Source organism: Phyllobates terribilis, unplaced genomic scaffold (assembly GCF_046119375.1).
Source record: "Phyllobates terribilis strain yellow unplaced genomic scaffold, ASM4611937v1 Scaffold_510__1_contigs__length_1275624, whole genome shotgun sequence".
Classification (NCBI taxonomy): Eukaryota; Metazoa; Chordata; class Amphibia; order Anura; family Dendrobatidae; genus Phyllobates; species Phyllobates terribilis.
In genome coordinates, this window is record NW_027363270.1 from 54,116 (window position 1) to 73,396 (window position 19,281).

Genomic DNA, 19,281 nt, shown 5'->3' on the forward strand with positions numbered 1-19,281 from the left:
TAACTGCGTCTTCTAAAGTAAGTGTCCACATAGTATCATCCAATAGAAGTCCTAAAGCCAAAGCTGCAGCTTTAAATGTATCGTGCAATACTCCATTAACTGTTTTCAAATCTTCGTAACTTCTAGCTCCTTTGACATGCAGTAGTAACAGCCGAAGGCAAAATCTTTCTTGATCATTGACACTAACAGTATACATGCGTCCAATTATTCTGCTAAGTCCTCGTTGTCTTGGCTTCCAAGTTTTATTTCAAACGTAATGCTCTGGAATCTCTCGATACAAATACTGCCTTGCGTTTTCGTCAAGTTGGTTCAGCAAAAACCATTCCATTAATGTTGACGTTGTGCTTAAATTTTTGGAGACATCTTCGACTTGAGCATTTTCAAAGAAATAAAGCTGCTGTTGATTTGGTAAATGAATAGCTAAACGTATAATGGCATGGGACTGTGAATGCATTGGAAATGCAAATATTCTCCAAGCAGCTTCTGGAGCACTGACATATCTTCAGTCAACAAACCGTGATGATTCATCGTGATTGACTGTTTTTTGTTGGATTTCGACGTTAGCTTTGTCATGCCCCTTGTAGATGTACTTGAAAAGATATTTAACACTTTTTATTGAAGCGCAGATTTCAACGTTGATGTGACAGTTGTAGCGTTTTAATAAGTACGGGTTGTATGGAACTATCCATGAGTTATTTATAATCTTTTTGTTGTGTACAATGTTATCAATCAGTTGTCTCCGGTAGGATGGGTAGCCGTCCAAATCTTTAACAGTGTGCCGTTTCAACTGCTTTGGAAACCCTTTTGTACACTTTCCGTTTTCCATGCATGGACTTTTTGGATTTGCTACGCCGCATGGGCCATGAACCATATTACAGATTACAATATTATACAGTTCAGGATACTTTTCTTGGTTAGGAATTTCAGCCCACACTATGTTGTCAATTTCATCCTCCATGCGAAACTTGGAATCCGCGTCTAAAATAATTAGTACATGCGCATGTGGGAGACCTCGTTTCTGAAACTCTATGACATGTACCATTGCTACGACTGTTCCAAAAAGGCCTTTTTTGATGTCTTCAAAAAGGCTTCTGAGTTTTAGTCGAAATACGCGTGCAACTAAGTCCGGCCTGTGTTCAACTTGCTGCCAGGGTTGTAGATTTTATGTAATTTCCAGCCATTTAGGATTACAGGTCATTGTTAAAAAAATGTCAGGTCTTCCATACTTTGTTACTATTGCCATTGCATCTTGATAACGCTGTTGCATGTTGCGGGGGCTACCTTCAAAGGACGACGGGAGAATTACTGTTTTTCCAATTGGAATTCCTTTTTGAATGGATTGTTTTTGCAAATGTTCTTGAAGAACGCAGTAGTCTTCAACTTTAAGTTGTTTTTGATTTCTTCGTATGAAATTGAGCCGATTTGCTTCAATTTTAACGTATGCGTCTACTAAGTACTGTTGTGTCAGTTTCCCACCGTTTAAAATAGGATTGAAGTATTTTCACACAGACAGAAGAAAACTGTAGTACTGTAGTTGTGTAATTCTTCTTGAAGTTCCTTGCTGGTGTAGGTTTTCATGCCACCCTTGATCACCGCTTGGAAAGAATAGCGGATACAGAAGAGCATCACCGTTGCTGTGCAAAATGCTAATCCGTTGTGTTTTAGGAACGAAAGGGTTGTTTTTGTCTGGCTTAAGATGGACTAATATATCTCTTTGAAAAGGAGGCTCTCCATCATCGTTTTGAAAAACAACTGCGACCTCACTTACACATGGTTTGTTGTAACATCGGGGATCTTGTTGACGTTCTTGTTTAATGGCCATGATAATAGAAGGCATTTCCGTCCCATTTTGTATAGCTCTCTGTTCCTCCTCAGCTTCAACGTCTTTTAGCATGCGATATGCGGCAGCAAATGGGCTGATTGTTTGTAAATGTACGGCAATTAGGTTCATCAGTTCTGCATTACACTTTTCATTTTCTTTTCGGTTCATCCTTTGTTCTGTAGCCTCATTTGGATCAAAGATGTATAATTGTGCAAATGTTGGTGGTTGTCCTAGTTCTGGGTGAAGTGTTCCAGTACGGTGGTAGTTCTAGCCATGAATTTTAAAACAATGCGGTCCGAATCCAGGGGGCGGTGCAATGTTGGCACCAAATGAAGCAAACGCATGAGAACTGTTGATACTTCTGATATTTTCCATAAAATTTCTACTGTGTTCATGCGTTCCTTTCATCAACTGCTCAAACAGATCTGAGTAGTGACATCTTGGTAGCATCACTTTTCCTTTTTGACAGCATTGAGTAAACTGATTGTCAGATGGTTTTTCCTCGATAAAATTCATAGATTCGCATTTTGAACAAACTACATTCATCTTCCCACAGTAGTGTTGAATAGTGTTGAGCCACCCCCGTAGTGTTCGGGTTCGGTTCGGTTCGTCGAACTCCGGGATGTTCGAGGAACTGTTCGTCGAACTGTTCGTCGAACACCTTAGAACACCGTCGAACACCGTTAAAACCAATGGCAGGCAAACAAAAACACATAGAAACACATAGAAAACACCTTCAAAGGTGTCCAAAAGCTGACAAACTGCTCAGAAGACGCTTTCTTTAAAAAAGCCGGCCGGCAATTCAGCAGCGGCATACACCGGTACCCGACAATTTAGACAAGAAGGAATAGAGCCTCACACATAGATTAGATAGATAGAAACATGTCAGTCACATATATATGAAGTACAGTGACAGTGTTGATTACTGTACTTGTCATTTAGTGTAAAGGATTTATCAAAAAAAATAATAGTGTTTTCATGCACCGTCTCTTTAAAAAAGCCGGCCGGCAATTCAGCATCTGTACCCGACAATTTATAACAGACAGAATAGAGCTTCACACATAGATTAGATAGATAGAAACATGTCAGTCACATATATATGAAGTACAGTGACAATGTTGCTTACTGTACTTGTCATTTAGTGTAAAGGATTCATTTAAAAAAATAATAGTGTTTTCATGCACCGTCTCTTTAAAAAAGCCGGCCGGCAATTCAGCATCTGTACCCGACAATTTATAACAGACAGAATAGAGCTTCACACATAGATTAGATAGATAGAAACATGTCAGTCACATATATATGAAGTACAGTGATAGTGTTGGTTACTGTACTTGTCATTTAGTATTAAAATAAAGGATTTATTATTAAAAAAAATTGGCGTGGGGTTCCCCTTAATTTTAGTCTCTAGCGGAGGTTAAGCAGACAGCTGGGGCAGATGTTTGAAGCCTGGGAAGGGGGTAATACCCACGGAGCTTCCCAGGCTACTAATATCAGCCCCCAGCTGAATACATAGCCTTTACTAGCTATTAAAATGGGGGACCCCCCCAAAAAAATGACGTGGGGTCCCCCCTAATTTAATAGCTAGCAAAGGCTAGGCAGACAGCTGGGGGCTGATATTAATAGCCCAGGAAGGGAGCCATAAATATTGGCCCCCTCCCAGGCTAGAATCACCAGCCGTCAGCCGCCCCAGAAATGGCGCATTCATAGGATGCGCCAATTCTGGCACTTAGCCTCGCTCTTCCACGCTGCCCTGTAGCGGTGGCAGGGGGTAATAGGGCTGGGGTTGATGTCAGCTTATAATGCCAGCTGACATCAAGCCCAGGTTAGTAATGGAGAGGCGTCTATAAGACACCCCCATTACTAACCCCATAGTCAAAGTTAAAAGATAACACAAACACCCAGAATAAAGTCCTTTAATTGAAATAAAGACACAATCCTTTATTGTTCTAAATTAAACCATACTTACCATCACGCCCATTCCAGCTGAAGCCAACGATCTCCTGCAATAAAAGAAAAATAATAAAGCTACATCATCCTTACCTTTCCATGGTTCCCACGACAGCTTCAGCTCTGCTACATCGAGATGACAGGCTGGACCGCAGCAGAACGCTGCCATCCAGCCTGTCATGCCGCAGACACTGAGAAGAGCAGGCTTGCTTGCGCTCCTCAGTGTCTCGCTGTGACGGCATCCAGATGAGCCGAGGTCATGTCCAATGAACTCAGCTCACCTCATGCACCTCACTGACAGCGTGGGAAAATTCTCCTGCACTCAGCGCTTCAGCGTGAGAATTCTCCCACGCTGTAAGTGACGTGCATGAGGTGAGCCGAGTTCATTGGACATGACCTCGGCTCATCTTTATGCCGTCACAGAGAGACAATGTGGAGCGCAAGCAAGCCTGCTCTTCTCAGTGTCTGCGGGATGACAGGCTGGATGGCGGCGTTGTGCTGCGGTCCAGCCTGTCATCTCGATGTAGCAGAGCTGAAGCTGTCGTGGGAACCATGGAAAGGTAAGGATGAGGTTGCTTTATTATTTTATTTTTATTACAGGAGATCGTTGGCTTCAGCTGGAATGGGCGTGACGGTAAGTATGGTTTAATTTAGAACAATAAAGAATTGTGTCTTTATTTCAATTAAAGGACTTTATTCTGGGTGTTTGTGTTTTTTTTAACTTTGACTATGGGGTTAGTAATGGGGGTGTCTTATAGACGCCTCTCCATTACTAACCTGGGCTTGATGTCAGCTGGCATTATAAGCTGACATCAACCCCAGCCCTATTACCCCCTGACACCGCACCAGGGCAGCGTGGAAGAGCGAGGCTAAGTGCCAGAATTGGCGCATCCTATGAATGCGCCATTTCTGGGGCGGCTGACGGCTGGTGTTTCTAGCCTGGGAGGGGGCCAATATTCATGGCTCCCTTCCTGGGCTATTAATATCAGCCCCCAGCTGTCTGCCTAGCCTTTGCTAGCTATTAAATTAGGGGGGACCCCACGTCATTTTTTTTGGGGAGTCCCCCATTTTAATAGCTAGTAAAGGCTATGTATTCAGCTGGGGGCTGATATTAGTAGCCTGGGAAGCTCCGTGGGTATTACCCCCTTCCCAGGCTTCAAACATCTGCCCCAGCTGTCTGCTTAACCTCCGCTAGAGCCTAAAATTAAGGGGAACCCCACGCCAATTTTTTTAATAATAAATCCTTTATTTTAATACTAAATGACAAGTACAGTAACCAACACTATCACTGTACTTCATATATATGTGACTGACATGTTTCTATCTATCTAATCTATGTGTGATGCTCTATTCTGTCTGTTATAAATTGTCGGGTACAGATGCTGAATTGCCGGCCGGCTTTCTTAAAGAGACGGTGCATGAAAACACTATTATATTTTTTAAGAAATCCTTTACACTAAATGACAAGTACAGTAAGCAACACTGTCACTGTACTTCATATATATGTGACTGACATGTTTCTATCTATCTAATCTATGTGTGATTCTCTATTCCTTCTATTCTAAATTGTCGGGTACCGCTGCTGAATTGCCGGCCGGCTTTTTTAAAGAGACGGTGCATGAAAACACTATTATTTTTTTTGATAAATCCTTTACGCTAAATGACAAGTACAGTAAGCAACACTGTCACTGTACTTCATATATATGTGACTGACATGTTTCTATCTATCTAATCTATGTGTGATTCTCTATTCCTTCTATTCTAAATTGTCGGGTACCGCTGCTGAATTGCCGGCCGGCTTTTTTAAAGAGACGGTGCATGAAAACACTATTATTTTTTTTGATAAATCCTTTACGCTAAATGACAAGTACAGTAAGCAGCACTTTCACTGTACTTCGTATATATGTGGCTGACATGTTTATATCTATCTAATCTATGTGTGAAGCTCTATTCTTTCGGTTCTAAATTGTCGGGTACCGGTGTATGCCGCTGCTGAATTGCCGGCTTTTCATCTTTCACTGTTGGCACTGTTCCCATCGATTTGGGCAATCACTGTAATGCCACAACCACCATGGCTGTGGCATTACAGTGAGTGGCAGACAATCCCTGCATGATTGGTGCTCTAAATAGCACCAGACATGCAGGACACGCTTTTGGTGCACGAACAGTTATCGAACATAACCTCGAACAGCCGAATTTTTTGCAAATCGTTCGGGTTCGTCGAACAACTCGAACACCGCCCAAAACAGCTCGAATTTGAGATTGGCGAACAGTTCTAGTCGAACACCGCTCATCTCTAGTGTTGAATAATGATAGTTTCATTGTCTGTTACGTAACGTGCAAGTTGTTGAATGTTCTGCTGGGTTTGCCTTAGTTGGTAGAGCATTCTTTTTTGATAAATTTGTCGATCGTGTTGTTCTCGGTTTGTCCTGGATTCTGGAGATTCATTCAGACGACATTGTCTATGGGATTCTGCATCGTGTTCGTGTCTAGCCGCAGTGTGTTGCGGTGTTTCCCGTTCCCGACGTTGTCTGTGAGATTCCGCATCCTGTGCTTGTCTGGCGGCAGTGTCTTGTGGTGTCTCCTGTTTCCGACGTTGTCTGTGAGATTCCGCATCCTGGGCTTGTCTGGCGACAGTGTGTTGTGTTGTCTCCTGTTTCCGACATTATCTGTGAGATTCCACATCCTGGGCTTGTCTGGCGACAGTGTGTTGTGGTGTCTCTTGTTCCCGGTGTTTTTGTTGAGATTCCGCATCCTGTGCTTGTCTGGTGGCAGTGTGTGGTGTTGTCTCCTGCTTCCGAAATTTTCTGTGAGCTTCCGCATCCTGGGCTTGTCTGCTGGCAGTGTGTTGTGGTGTCTCCTGTTCCCGGCGTTTTTGGTGAGATTCCGCATCCTGGGCTTGTCTGACGGCAGTGTGTTGCGGTGTGTCCTGCGCCCGTTGTTTCTTGCGATATTCTGCATCCTTGGCTTGTCTGACGGCAGTGTGTTGCGGTGTCTCCTGTTCCCGGTGTTTTTGTTGAGATTCTGCATCGTGGGCTTGTCTGGCGGCAGTGTGTTGCGGTGTCTCCAATTTCCGGCGTTTTTGGTGAGATTCCGCATCCTGGGCTTGTCTGGCGGCAGTGTGTTGCGGTGTCTCCTGTTCCCAGCGTTTTTGGGGTGCTTCGGCATCCTGGGCTTGTCTGGCGGCAGTGTGTTTCGGTGTCTCCTGTTCCTGGCGTTTTTTTTGAGCTTCCGCATCCTGTGCTTGTCTTGCGGCAGTGTGTTGCGGTGTCTCCTGTTCCCGGCGTTTTTGTTGAGATTCGGCATCCTGGGCTTGTCTGGCGGCAGTGTGTTGCGGTGTCTCCTGTTCCCGGCATTTTTTGTGAGATTCGGCATCCTGAGCTTGTCTGGCGGCAGTATGTTGCGGTGTCTCCTGTTCCCAGCGTTTTTGTTGAGCTTCCACATCCTGGGCTTGTCTTGCGGCAGTTTGTTGCGGTGTCTCCTGTTCCCGGCGTTTTTGTTGAGCTTCCGCATCCTGGGCTTGTCTGGCGGCAGTGTGTTGCGGTGTCTCCTGTGCCCGGCGTTTTTGGTGAGTTTCCGCATCCTGGGCTTGTCTGGCGGCAGTGTGTTGCGGTGTCTCCTGTTCACGGCGTTTTTGGTGATATTCGGCATCCTGGGCTTGTCTGGCGGCAGTGTGTTGCGGTGTATCCTGTTCCCGGTGTTTTTTGTGAGATTCCGCATCCTGGGCTTGTCTGGCGGCAGTGTGTTGCGGTATCTCCTGTTCCCGACGTTTTTTGTGAGCTCCCGCATCCTGGGCTTGTCTGACGGCAGTATGTTGTGGTGTCTGTTGCTCTCGATGTTGTCGTTTTCTTGCTGCTTCTGCTGCTTTTCTGTCTTCCTCCGTGGTGTATTTTCGCTTACGACCCATTATAAAACAGGAAGCGTAAAGTATCTCTTCAGCGCGCTGTCACTGGCAGAACGTGTTCAGTAAACCTGACAGAAGTCCCTCGCACAGTGTGACAGAAGTCCCTCGCACAGTGTGACTGAAGTCCCTCGGACAGTGTGACTGAAGTCCCTCGGACAGTGTGACTGAAGCCCCTCGCACAGTGTGACTGAAGCCCCTCGCACAGTGTGACTGAAGTCCCTCGCACAGTGTGACTGAAGTCCCTCGCACAGTCTGACTGAAGTCCCTCGCACAGTGTGACAGAGAAAACCTGCTCAGTACGTTATGAGCATTTTGTGAGTCACATGACCACATGGGCGGAGTTAGCCGTGCTATCTCCCATATGTGGCGTAGATATTTGAAATGTTGCGGTAATTGGCCGGAGAGCGTGTTTAAATTTGGCGCGGAAATCTGTGATTGGTCGCGGGCGGCGTCCGCGACCAATCATAGAAGCAGGTTTTAAATGTCGCGTGCCGTGTTACAAAGCAGCGGACAGTGTGTTTGAATTCAGCGTTCAAATCTCTGATTGGTCGCGTCGGGAGGGCGCGACCAATCAGCGTATCGTATTGGTGAGGACCGGGGAGCGGCTGCCTGTGCGGCTACTTCCGCTCCGAGAACCCGGGACAAGAGCGGGCGCTCGCAACAGAAGTATCCGGACCTGCAACGCCGCTCCCCGGTCCTCCCTTCACACCATAGCCGCTGATGTCCCCACAGTATCCGCATGGTGATACAAGGTCTGGACATTTGTGTTAAAAATCGCTAATTGGTCGCAGGCGCTGCCCGCGACCAATCACCGATTTTGGCGCCACATTTAAATAGCGTCCGCGACCAATCAGTACAGCGGTGTTGAAATGTGGAGCCAAGATCGGTGATTGGTCGCGGCCGATATTTAAATTTGGCGCCCAAATGGGTGATTGGTCGCGGGCAGCGCCTGCGACCAATTAGCGATTTTTAACACAAATGTCCGGACCTTGTAACACCATGCGGATACTATGGGGACATCAGCGGCTAGGGTGTGAAGGGAGGACCGGGGAGCAGCGCTGCGGGTCGGGATACTTCTGCTGCTAGCAGCCGCTCATGTCCCTGGTTCTTGCAGCAGAAGTATCCGCACATGCAGCGCCGCTCCCCGGTCCTCCCTTCACACCCTAGCCGCTGATGTCCCCACAGTATCCGCATGGTGTTACAAAGATCCGGACATTTGTGTTAAAAATCGCTGATTGGTCGCTGGCGCTGCCCGCGACCAATCACCGATTTGGGCGCCAAATTTAAATATCGGCCGCGACCAATCACCGATCTTGGCTCCAGATTTAAACACCGCTGTTCTGATTGGTCGCGGCCGATATTTAAATTTGGCGCCCAAATCGGTGATTGGTCGCGGGCAGCGCCAGCGACCAATCAGCGATTTTTAACACAAATGTCCGGATCTTTGTAACACCATGCGGATACTGTGGGGACATCAGCGGCCAGGGTGTGAAGGGAGGACCGGGGAGCGGCGCTGCGGGTCGGGATACTTCTGCTGCGAGCAGTCGCTCATCTCCCGGCTTCTCTGAGTGGAAGTATCCGCACAGGCAGCGGTGTTCCCCGGTCCTCACTAATATGATTCCGCTCCCCGCTCCTCACCAATACGATTCGCTGATTGGTCGCGCTCTCCGCACGCGACCAATCAGTGATCTTGGCGCCAAAGTTAAACACCGCTGTGCTGATTGGTCGCCGACGCTGTGCGCGACCAATAAACGATTTGGGCGCCAAATTTAAATATCGGCCGCGACCAATCACTTATCTTGGCTCCAGATTTAAACACCGCTGTGCTGATTGGTCGCGGCCGATATTTAAATTTGGCGCCCAAATCGGTGATTGGTCGTGGGCAGCGCCAGCGACCAATCAGCGTTTTTTAACACAAATGTCCGGACCTTTGTAACACCATGCAGATACTGTGGGGACATCAGCGGCTAGGGTGTGAAGGGAGGACCGGGGAGCGGCGCTGCGGGTCGGGATACTTCTGCTGCGAGCGCCCGCTCATGTCCCTGGTTCTCGCAGCGGAAGCATCCGCACAGGCAGCGCCGCTGATATCCATGCGGCTAGGGCGTGAAGGGAGGACCGGGGAGCGGCGCTGCAGATCCAATTGGTCGCGGCCGCTATTTAAATGTGCCGCACAAATCGTTGATTGGTCGCGGACTTGGCCAAAGTTAAACACTACTGTGCTGATTGGTCGCGGACGCTGCCCGCGACCAATCACCGATTTGGGCGCCAAATTTAAGTATCGGCCGCGACCAATCACCGATCTTGGCTCCACATTTAAACACCGCTGTGCTGATTGTTCGCGGCCGATATTTAAATGTGGCGCCCAAAGCCGTGATTGGTCGTGGGCAGCGTCGGCGACCAATCAGCACAGAGGTGTTTAAGTTTTGCGCTAAGATCAGTGATTGGTCGGGTCCGAAGACCGCGACCAATCATCGAATCGTCTTGGTGAGGACCGGGGAGCGGCGCTGCCTGTGCGAGTACTTACGCTGCGAGAACCCGGGACATAGCGGGCGCTCGCAGCAGAAGTATCCCGACCCTCAGCGCCGCTCCCCGGTCCTCCCTTCCGCATGGAGCTCAGCGGCGCCGGCGGTCCTTCCGCTGATACCGGCCGGGAGATGAGCGCCTCGCGCCGCTCATCTCCCGGCTGCATCTCCGTCCCGCAGATGGGTCCGGCGGTCGGGTTCCTTCTGCTGTTGCCGGCCGGGAGATGAATGCCTCGCGGCGCTCATCTCCCGGCTGCATCGCCGCTCAGCTCCGTCCCGCAGATGAGCCGCTAACGGCCGCCATCTTTTTTCAGAAATCCCGCGGCGCTGCTTGGCTGCTGCCGGACTAATGAGCGACGCGGGATTTCCTGGACAGACAGACAGACAGATAGACAGACAGACAGATAGACAGACAGATAGACAGACAGATAGACAGACGGGATAAGACAATTATATATATAGATTAGTAGTGTGTTTTTTTTATTATTTCTTGCCTATATTCCTCTGATGTTACACACCCGTCGCTCCCCAGACCAGTGGAGGCAGCTGATCAATGATGAGCTCACAAAGACTGATCTATTCCTAGGTCTGAATCTGTCATTAATGGAGAAGACAATCACTTGTTTATCGAAGTGGGAACAGCTGCCAAAATAAATGAGGAAAGCACAATATGGCGGGTATAAAGCACTATAGGGATTTATACAGCATATATTCAGGGTACACAGTACACAGTACTATGTATATGGGGGTATATAGCAGGACATGGAGGGTATACAGCACTATATATGGGGGTATACTGCAGGAGATGGAGGATATATACACTGCTCAAAAAAAATAAAGGGAACACTCAAATAACACATCCCAGATCTGAATGAATGAAATATTCTCATTGAATACTTTGTTCTGTACAAAGCTGAATGTGCTGACAACAAAATCACACAAAAATCATCAATGGAAATCAAATTTATTAACCAATGGAGGCCTGGATATGGAGTCACCCCCAAAACTAAAGTGGAAAAACACACTACAGGCTGATCCAACTTTGATGTAATGTCCTTAAAACAAGTCAAAATGAGGCTCAGTATTGTGTGTGGCCTCCACGTGCCTGTATGACCTCCCTACAACACCTGGGCATGCTCCTGCTGAGGCTGAGTATTGTGTGTGGCCTCCACGTGCCTGTATGACCTCCCTACACCGCCTGGGCATGCTCCTGATGAGGCTGAGTATTGTGTGTGGCCTCCACGTGCCTGTATGACCTCCCTACACCGCCTGGGCATGCTCCTGATGAGGCTGAGTATTGTGCGTGGCCTCCACGTGCCTGTATGACCTCCCTACAACGCCTGGGCATGCTCCTGATGAGGCTGAGTATTGTGCGTGGCCTCCACGTGCCTGTATGACCTCCCTACAACGCCTGGGCATGTTCCTGATGAGGCTGAGTATTGTGTGTGGCCTCCACGTGCCTGTATGACCTCCCTACAACGCCTGGGCATGCTCCTGATGATGTTGCGGAGGGTCTCCTGTGGGATCTCCTCCCAGACCTGGACTAAAGCATCCGCCAACTCCTGGACAGTCTGTGGTGCAACGTGATGTTGGTGGATGGAGCGAGACATGATGTCCCAGATGTGCTCAATCGGATTCAGGTCTGGGGAACGAGCGGGCCAGTCCATAGCTTCAATGCCTTCATCTTGCAGGAACTGCTGACACACTCCAGCCACATGAGGTCTGGCATTGTCCTGCATTAGGAGGAAATCAGGGTCAACCGCACCAGAATATGGTCTTACAAGGGGTCTGAGGATCTTATCTCGGTACCTAATGGCAGTCAGGCTACCTCTGGCAAGCACATGGAGGACTGTGCGGCCCTCCAAAGAAATGCCACCCCACACCATTACTGACCCACTGCCAAACCGGTCATGCTGAAGGATGTTGCAGGCAGCAGATCGCTCTCCACGGCGTCTCCAGACTCTGTCACGTCTGTCACATGTGCTCAGTGTGAATCTGCTTTCATCTGTGAAGAGCACAGGGAACCAGTGGCGACTTTGCCAATCCTGGCGTTCTGTGGCAAATGCCAAGCGCCCTGCACGGTGTTGAGCTGTGAGCACAACCCCCATCTGTGGACATCGGGCCCTCATACCACCCTCATGGACTCGGTTTCTAACCGTTTGTGCAGACACATGCACATTTGTGGCCTGCTGGAGGTCATTTTGCAGGGCTCTGGCAGTGCTCCTCCTGTTCCTCCTTGCACAAAGGCGGAGGTAGCGGTCCTGCTGCTGGGTTGTAGCCCTCCTACGGCCCCCTCCACGTCTCCTGGTGTACTGGCCTGTCTCCTGGTAGCGCCTCCTGCCTCTGGACACTATGCTGACAGACACAGCAAACCTTCTTGCCACAGATCGCATTGATGTGCCATCCCAGGGGCGGACCTACCGCCTGTGCAGCCCGTTCATTGAACGGAGGCCCCGAGGGAGAGGTGGCCCCTCCAGCCTCCAGCAGGGCCGCCATCAGAGCATGACTGTCCTGACTCCAGTATTGGGCCCGGCCGGTCGGGGCCCCGTTCGGGCCCTCCTCTTGTGCGTCTCCTCATGGGGCCCCCGCAGGGCCGGCGTCAGCACCTGGCGCACCTGGGCAAATGCCGGGGCCCTGAGCAGGCGGGGGCCTCACCGTCAGGCACCCCGCGCGCTATGGGACCCGTGAGCGGAGGAGAGCGGTGTCAGCGCCCGCTCCCCCCTGCTTGCTCAGGGCCCCGGCACAATACTTACCCCTCCCCGCAGGGGCGGACCTACCGCCCGTGCAGCCCGTTCATTGAACGGGGGCCCCGAGGGAGAGGGGGCCCCTCCAGCCTCCAGCAGGGCCGCCATCAGGGCATGACAGTCCTGACTCCAGTATGGGGCCCGGCCGGTCGGGGCCCCCTCAGAGCCCCGTTGGGGCCCCCCTCTTGTGCGTCTGCTCATGGGGCCCACGCAGGGCACCCGGCGCACTCGGGCAAATGCCGGGGCCCTAAGCAGGCGGGGGGGGGGCCTCACCGTCGGGCACCCCGCGCACTATGGAACCTATGAGAGCCCGCTCCTCCCCCGCTTGCTCAGGGCCCCGGCACAATACATACTCCTCCCCGTGCCTCCGCAGCAGCTCCTGCATCCTCCGCGGCTGCTGAACTGTGACGTCTCAGGTCAGAAGGCGCGGTGACGTCTTTACACCGCGCTCTCTCCTGAGCAGTCACAGCGCAGAGCGGGATGAGGCCGGCGACGCTGTAGTCCGGAGCAGCGGCAGCAGGTGAGACGTGAGGTGAGTATTTGATTTTTTTTTTATTGTATGGAGGCCTGTGGCAGTATAAGGGAGGTGGGTGAGGTGGGGGTGTGTGACATCCTGCATGGGGCATTATAAGGGAGGGGGGTGTGTGACATCTTGCATGGGGCATTATAAGGGAGGAGGGGTGTGTGACATCCTGCATGGGACATTATAAGGGAGAGTGTGTGTGTGACATCCTGCATGGGGCATTATAAGGGGGGTGACATCCTATATGGGGGGAACAGCCTGCATGTGTCATTATGTGTGGGGAACAGCCTGCATGGAGCATTATATGGGGGCAAGTATTCTGTATGGAGAGTTATATGGGGGCCAGTATCCTGCATGGAGCGTTATATGGGGGCCAGTATCCTGCATGGAGCGTTATATGGGGGCCAGTATCCTGCATGGAGCGTTATATGGGGGCCAGTATTCTGTATGGAACGTTATATGGGGGCCAGTATCCTGTATGGAGTGTTATATGGGGGCCAGAATTCGTATGGAGCATTATATGGGGGCCAGTATTCTGAATGGAGCATTTTATGGGGGCCAGTATTCTGTATGGAGCGTTATATGGGGGCCAGTATCCTGAATGTAGAGTTATAAGGGGGCCAGTATTCTGTATGGAGCGTTATATGGGGGCCAGTATTCTGTATGGAACATTATATGGGGGCAAGAATCCTGTATGGAGCATTATATGGGAGCCAGTATTCTGTATGGAGTGTTATATGGGGGCCAGTATCCTATATGGAGCGTTATATGGGGGCCAGTATCCTGTATGGAGCGTTATATGGGGACCAGTATCCTGTATGGAGTATTATATGGGGCCAGTATTCTGTATTAAGCATTTTATGGGGGCCAGTCTCCTGTATGGAGCATTTTATGGGGGCCAGTCTCCTGTATGGAGCATTTTATGGGGACCAGTATCCTGTATGGAGCGTTATATGGGGACCAGTATCCTGTATGGAGCGTTATATGGGGACCAGTATCCTGTATGGAGCATTTTATGAGGCCAGTATTCTGTATGGGGCATTTTATGGGGGCTAGTATACTGTGTGGTGCGATTCGCCGGTCTGTGAACTATTGTGGAATTTACAATAGGTATCACTCATGTAATATAAGAAGTGAAATCTTTGTATTGTACTATATATATATTTCTCTTCGGTATCTGTGCATCATGAATCGTGGTATGTGTTAAAGGGACCCACTGAGACTCTTTCGCCCGGGGCCCACAAAAACCTGGAGCCGGCCCTGGGCCCCCGGCCCCATGCTGAGTGCTAGCGCCGGGACATCTCAGAGCTGCTTTCCTCTGTGTAGCAGTGCAGCGCTGCTGTGGCAGCGCCTTCATGATTCCCCTGACTTCCGGTCATGTGACGGCGCCGTCACATGGCCGGAAGTCAGGAGAACCTGGTGGCAGCGACGTGGACGAGCGCCAGGATTCTGCAGGGATCGCACGGGGGTAAGTATAGCAAGTTTTATTTTTTTTAAATACAATAAATTAACTAGGAGTGGGGGGAATCAGAGATGCACGGGGGGGGGTGAGAAATGCACGGGGTGGGGGGTGAGATGCACGGGGGGGTTGAGAGATGCACGGGGGGGTTGAGAGATGCACGGGGGGGGATGAGAGATGCACATGGGGGGTTATGTTTACATAACTTTGTTGCCCTATGAAGTGCAGGGGGCCCAAAAAATTTCTTGCACAGGGGCCCACTACAGTCTGTGTCCGCCCCTGTGCCATCCTGGATGAGCTGTACTACCTGAGCAACTTCTGTGGGTTGTAGAGTCCGTCTCATGCTACCACGAGTGTGAAAGCACAACCAATGTTCAAAAGTGACCAAAACATCAGCCAGAAAGCATTGGTAGTGAGATGTGGTCTGTGGTCCCCACCTGCAGAACCACTCCTTTATTGAGGGTGTCTTGATAATTGCCAATAATTTCCATCTATTGTCTATTCCATTTGCACAACAGCATGTGAAATTGATTGTCAATCAGTGTTGCTTCCTAAGTGGACAGTTTGATTTCACAGAACTTTGATTTACTTGGAGTTATATTCTGTTGTTTAAGTGTTCCCTTTATTTTGAGCAGTGTATCACTTTATAGGGATATACAGCAGGATATAGAGGGTATATAGCACTATATAGGGGTATACAGCAGGATATAGAGGGTATATAGCACTATGTGGAGGTATACAGCAGGATATGGAGGGTATATAACACTATGTGGAGGTATGCAGCAGGATATGGAGGGTATCTAACACTATGTGGAGGTATACAGCAGGATATAGAGGGCATATAGCACTATATAGGGGTATACAGCAGGATATAGAGGGTATATAGCACTATATGGGAGTATACAGCATTATATGGAGGGTATACAGCAGTATATGGAGGTATACAGCACTATATGGGGGTATACAGCACTATATGGGGGTATACAGCTGTATATGGAGGTATACAGCACTATAGACCTGTCAGTGATCCGAGCAGCAGTCACCGGGGAGGAGTCAGCTCTGTGACCGGATGTAACATCCTCGCGATAAAAGCGGGAAAATGACAGGAAAAAGGGCGGGAAGTTCAACCTCCCCAACAGTTCTGTGCTCCGCCCACATCTGAGGAGAAGCCGCAGCTCCTGCTGCTGGGGGAGGGGCTGCTGACCGCCCTGTGCCCGGATGGCTGCAGTCTGCTCTGCGGGGACTGGAAACATCGGCCACTAAAGGGTTAACACCAAGTGCCTGCGGGGAGGAGCAGATCCTGTGCTGCCTGTGGGAGGAGCCATAGTAGGAGGAGCGATCAGTGAGCGCTCAGCCTGGACTACATCGTCTACATTCCCCATCACTGCGCTCATCTCATCACACCCAGCCTAGGACATCCCTGTATTCAACCACACTGCACTCACCCTAAGGCCTCATTCACACGTCAGTGTCTCCAGTACCCGTGGTGACAGTTTTCACATGGACTGGAGACACGTAGACCATTCAAATGAATAGGTCTGGGCACGTGTCAGTGTGTTTCCACGGACCGAGTGTATGTAGGCAAAACACGCTAACATGTCCGTTTTTTGCGCACATCCCACACACTTGCACAACGATGACACACAGATGACATCCTTGTGTGATCAGTGTGACACGTATCGGGGGTACAGTTAGCGCTGTTCCCGGGTGCTGGAGGCATCTCTCATCATTGTCCCATGCTTGTGCTCCAATCAGCGTGAGCAAGGGACAATGTTGAGAGCAGTATTCTGCCCACACTGTCTACATAGAGTGTAAAAATAAAATAAAAAAACACATTATACTCCGCTTCACACCTAATTCCCTAAAGCCATTGTCCCCAAAGCCAAACCAAAATTAAAAAAGAACAATATCCTTTACCTGTCAGAACTTTAATCAAGTGTCCCATGCTATAATCCATCAGTGCGACATTTCTTCATCAGCGTGAGCGGTGGCTTGAGGCAACTGCACACGCAGAGGACGATGACTCGCTGCAGCGAGCTGTTCCTTGACCGCTGAGCTCACTGAGTGTCAGGACACCACTCACTGAGCTCAGCGCAGGTCAGGGACCCTCTCGCTGCATCAAGTCATTCTACCCTGCCCCTCAGCGTGAGTAGTCGCCTCATGCCACCGCACATGGAGATAAAGAAATGTCGGTCAGATGGATTACAGCGTGGGACACTGGATTCTTTCATCTTCGGACAGGTGACGGACATTGTTCTTTTTATTTTTGGCTTGTTTACAGGGGACAATGGCTTCAGAGAATTAGGTGAATTATTTTATTCTTATTTTTACACTTGAGAGAAGTATTCTGCCCCCGCTGTCTCCAACAACATTGTCCCTTGCTCCTGATCACAGCGACAATGATGAGAGATCCCTGCAGCACCCGATGCTTGGGAATAGCGTTAACTGTATAGATGATTCCCAGGTGCCGGTATGTGTGATACTGATGTGGCACATGTATGCCACACAGGTACACACGGATTCGGATATCTCCGGTACTGGTTGATTTGCTGCAGTGAACCTGTGATTTGTAAACGTCAGTAACATAACCAAAGCCAAGAACATGGATCTGGTACCGGAACCAAACTGCAAAAATTAGGCTCTCACATTTGTGTCTGTGATTTGTCAAAAGCCTCCAACATCTTAAACGCATACATGCAGGTGTCCACTGACACATATGTAACTGACTGTACATATAGCACTGGGTCCTCGTAAAAAAATTTCATCATACATGTATGCAATGACTAAGGACGTAACCATCTGAAACGCATATGTGATTATGCTATGTCTGAAGTTTTTATGGATTTCCAATAAAGAAGATTTTTTTACGAGGACCCAGTGCTGGATGTACCTTCCTTTTCTCTTGACTGTATAGCAGTTTCATCCAGCAGACACTAGATGGCGCTGTGGTTCCCGGTGACGTCACCGCTCCTGCAGCCTCTAGTCATTAATAGCAGCAGTCAGCATTGCCAGGTGCGGTGGCGTGTGCCTGTAATCCCAGCTACCTGGGAGACTGAGTCTGTTGGATCACTTGAGTCCAGGAGTTCTGCACTTCCCTGTGCTATGCCAATCGGGTGTCCACATCAATATGGTGACTCTGGGAGAGCTCAGAGCTACCAGGTTGCTCTAATGAGGGGTGAACTGGCCCAGGTCAGAAACAGAGCAGGTCAAAACCCCCATGCCAATCAGTAGTGGGACCACACCTGTGAATATCCAGTGTAGAGCAGCCTGGACAACACAGCGTGACACAGACTTTATATAGAAAATGATAATTTTATATCGGGAGATCATTAGGTGAGGTGAAAATAATGAACTATGTAAAATATAAAAATATTTATATATACATCCGTGTATTTGTACTTTCTCACTATTTCCCCAGATTCTGCTTTTCTGTCTCCTGATCTCTCTGTGACACTGAGCTCTACTGACACCTACTGGCAGAACTAAGAAAATGCTTCCATCTGTTGTGCAGTACTGGGTGTTACCAGCAGAGGCCGCTCCAGCTCTAAACCTTCAGGACAGAACATGAATCACTGATACGCCGCAATTTCCGTTATAATAAGGTTACGGTGAAGCCGTCACCAGAGAATGATCTATGTATAAATCATGTATTTTTGTTCCATGTTTTTTTTCCATATAAAAATCTGTCTTAAAAATAAAAAATTAATAACTCACAATAACAGACTGGTACAGGAAGGAGACAGTAGGGTAGGGGGTTGCGGCAGCTCCGGTGGTGGTGAGGTGGCAGCAGGGTTATTGCAGGCTTTAACCTTCCTGAAGAGATGGGTTTTCAAGTTCCGTCTGAAGGGTCTGAGTGTGGCAGATAGTGATGTGTTGGGGTACAGAATTCCAGAGGATGGGGGGACACTCGGGAGAAGTCTTGGAGGCGATTGGGTGAGGAACGTATGAGTGTGGAGGAGAGGAGGAGGTCTTGGGAGCAGTGGATTAACTAGAGTCTGATGGGCCCCGTTGCAAGATTTGGACCCCCCCACTCTGATTATATATGTGTCCGCCATCCTGATATTTATGTCCCTCATCCTAATATACAGTTGTGCTCAAAAGTTTACATACCCCGGCAGAATTTTACCTTTCTTGGCCTTGTTTTAGAGAATATGAATGATAACAAAAAAACTTTTTCTCCACTCATGGTTATCGGTTGAGTGAAGCCATTTATTGTCCAACTACTGTGGTTTCTCGTTTTAAATCTTAATAACAACCAAAAACATCCAAATAACCCTGATCAAAAGTTCACATACCCTGGTGATTTTGGCCTGATAACATGCAAAGAATTTGACACAAATGGTTTTGAATGGCTACTAAA